Genomic DNA, 2,491 nt, shown 5'->3' on the forward strand with positions numbered 1-2,491 from the left:
ACCGCCCCGCGCCGCCCCGCCCCGCCCAGCTCCTCCAATCACCCGCGAGGCTGAGCCCACTCTGCTCTCTGATTGGTCAAACCCGATAGCGCGCGACGCCTGGCGCTGCGGGGTCACCGCAACCCGCCACTCGCCGCAGCCGAGTTGTCTGGACCGTGGTTCCCTGCGGCACCGTTGTTTTCAGAAATGCGAGTGAGCTGGTCTTCTGTGCTGTTTGGTTTGGGGGTTTCTTCGCTTTTTGTATGATTATTTGAGCCACTTTCTAAACTGAGAAATTAATTTGATTTTCTCTCATGTTTCATCCAACGAGCCCAGTTCCTCTCCCTTCCCTGTTGGTTCGCTTTTATTCACTTGTAACGGCCTGGTGAGGTGGCTGAGAGAACTTGTGAGCATTTTCTCAAATTTTCCAGATGCCGCCAAATTGTTTCCACATATATTTATTCTTCCACTCTCCACCTGGGTCTTCACAGGATTTCTGAGTAGTGATTTGATTTTGGAGAAATTACTTTTAAAACCATAATTATTTCTTACTTCACTGACGAGTAAATCACCTCCACCAGAGCTGCCTTTCCTGTGTCCACCAACTGCTTTGTTTTTGCCGAGTATAATGATTAGTAGTTTTTGAATAATAGTCCTTACTTAATTTGACCCCAGGACAGCCTTTGATAACTGCTCTTACCCATAAACAGTTGTCTGTCACTTTCATTTATTAGGAAATAGTACAAGTTTATTGTAGAAAATTCATAGGAAAAAAAAAAGTAAAGAAAAATTCCTCCTACTTTACTCCTTCCTTAGACATAAATTTTATTAGTAATTTGGTTGTATCTTTCCAACTTAAAAACTTTTCATGAGTGTATCACTTTATCCTGTTTATTCTCCAAAAATACTGCATAATACTCTTCATCATTTTAATGGCTTATTCTGCTCTAGACTCACCGTGATTTATTCAACAAACCTTTTGAAGCTGGAGATCTACTCTATTTGTGTTTTTTAAAAATTCCTTTTACAAATATCATTGAAACAGTTGGCAGATGGTCATAGGGAAATTATATTAGGTGAGAGGTTCTATTGATTTATTAGGTCAAAGAATATGTAATTGAAGGGATAAATCACAACTCATTAAGTGTCAGAGTCCAAACTGGAAGCCTTGTTTTCAACCACGATGCCCTGATATGATTATTTGTTTTATAAATGCATTTTGAGAACCATGTAAAGGAAAGGAGAAACAGCCCTTTCCTTCAAGGAGTATATAGTCAAGCAGTGGAGAGACACATTAGTCAAGTGAAATCAAGTAAATTTAAAATTACTGTGATAAATGCTGAGGGTTGGTGGGGGGACAGACCCAGGGGTTGGGTCACTATTGGAGAGTGGGGCAGGCAGGTGGCTTGGTGACTGGCTCCCACCTGACCAACCATGGTTTGAAGCCCAGACCTGGTGGCTTGCTTTCTTACTTTCTCTCCCCCCACCCTCATGAATTAAAATAATAATAATAATAAAATTAAATATATTTTTTTAAATAGAAGGAAAATATTGGAAAGCAACCTGAACAGATTGTAAGGCCAACTCCCGAGGTGACTGCCGGGGTCTAGCCTCGGCGTGGGTGGGTTATCTTGACGAAGGCGGCGAAGGTGAACAGAAGACAGAGGCCTCGATGCCTTTTATGCATGTCCTATGCCGGACACCCCTCAGAGATTGCTCTCTGAGGAGTGACAACTGTTAGGAATTATCGTGCCTTTTTATTGAGAATGTGTTACATACAAGTAAATGGGAGAGGGGCTACGTGTTTTAATTATTAGCTCATAAAGTCTTTTAACAATAAAACATAGATTTTATTCAGGGGTGGATTAAAGGTGGGTCTAGTGCAGTTCTTCAATTGTAGGTGGGTCTCTATGGAATGCAGTTTCGGGAAAGCGGTTTCGGTAAGCAGAGATGATTATCAGCTGATGCGGTGCAGCAGCCATCTTGTGATTATTGGGAATGGTGCTGAGAAAAGAAAATCTCAAGAATACTTATTAGTTTTTATGGGTCTAATAAGGAATGATACTTATACAGTTTTGTAGGGATCTAAAACTTAATTTGAGGAATCTTAATATATTTATTTATTTCACTTGGAGAGGGCAGAGGTGTTTTGGGCCAGTTTTGGCCTAATCTTATTTTAGGTAAAGAAAGGATGTATTTTAAAGGGCCTTTTAAAGGTCAAGATTACTTTTGCCTAGAAAGAACTTCAGCCCACCCTCTATTGTGACCATGGAGATAAAGCATTGTAATTAATAGTAAGTGATTAGAGCAAAGGGGAGCGGGTCGGTCGGGGACTTCCCGGAAGATTTTATCATATACTCAGGATGTATAGGAGAGCTATGTAATTCTTTCATAGTAGTAAATTGGGGAGTCAGAGGGGGGTCGCTTCCCAGTGAGGCTGCCTCAATTCTCTGGAGCAAATAGCAAGCAGCCTTGCTGACATGCTAACTGACCCAAGCTTTGTTCCAAGGTC

The 2,491-nt window shown here is 41.4% G+C and overlaps 1 protein-coding gene across 2 annotated transcripts in view; it reads left to right on the forward strand.

The window, feature by feature from the left end:
* Window positions 1–123: 123 nt before the first annotated feature.
* Window positions 124–2,491, forward strand: part of VSIG10 (V-set and immunoglobulin domain containing 10) — a 102,627-nt gene continuing 100,259 nt past the window's right edge. For both annotated transcript variants that reach the window (XM_006151561.3, XM_006151562.3), the window contains exon 1: window positions 124–192. The gene's annotated coding sequence lies outside the window, so the exon portion shown is untranslated. The remainder of the gene's footprint in view (window positions 193–2,491) is intronic.

Source organism: Tupaia chinensis, unplaced genomic scaffold, assembly GCF_000334495.1.
Source record: "Tupaia chinensis unplaced genomic scaffold, TupChi_1.0 Scaffold000320_1, whole genome shotgun sequence".
Lineage (NCBI taxonomy): Eukaryota > Metazoa > Chordata > Mammalia > Scandentia > Tupaiidae > Tupaia > Tupaia belangeri.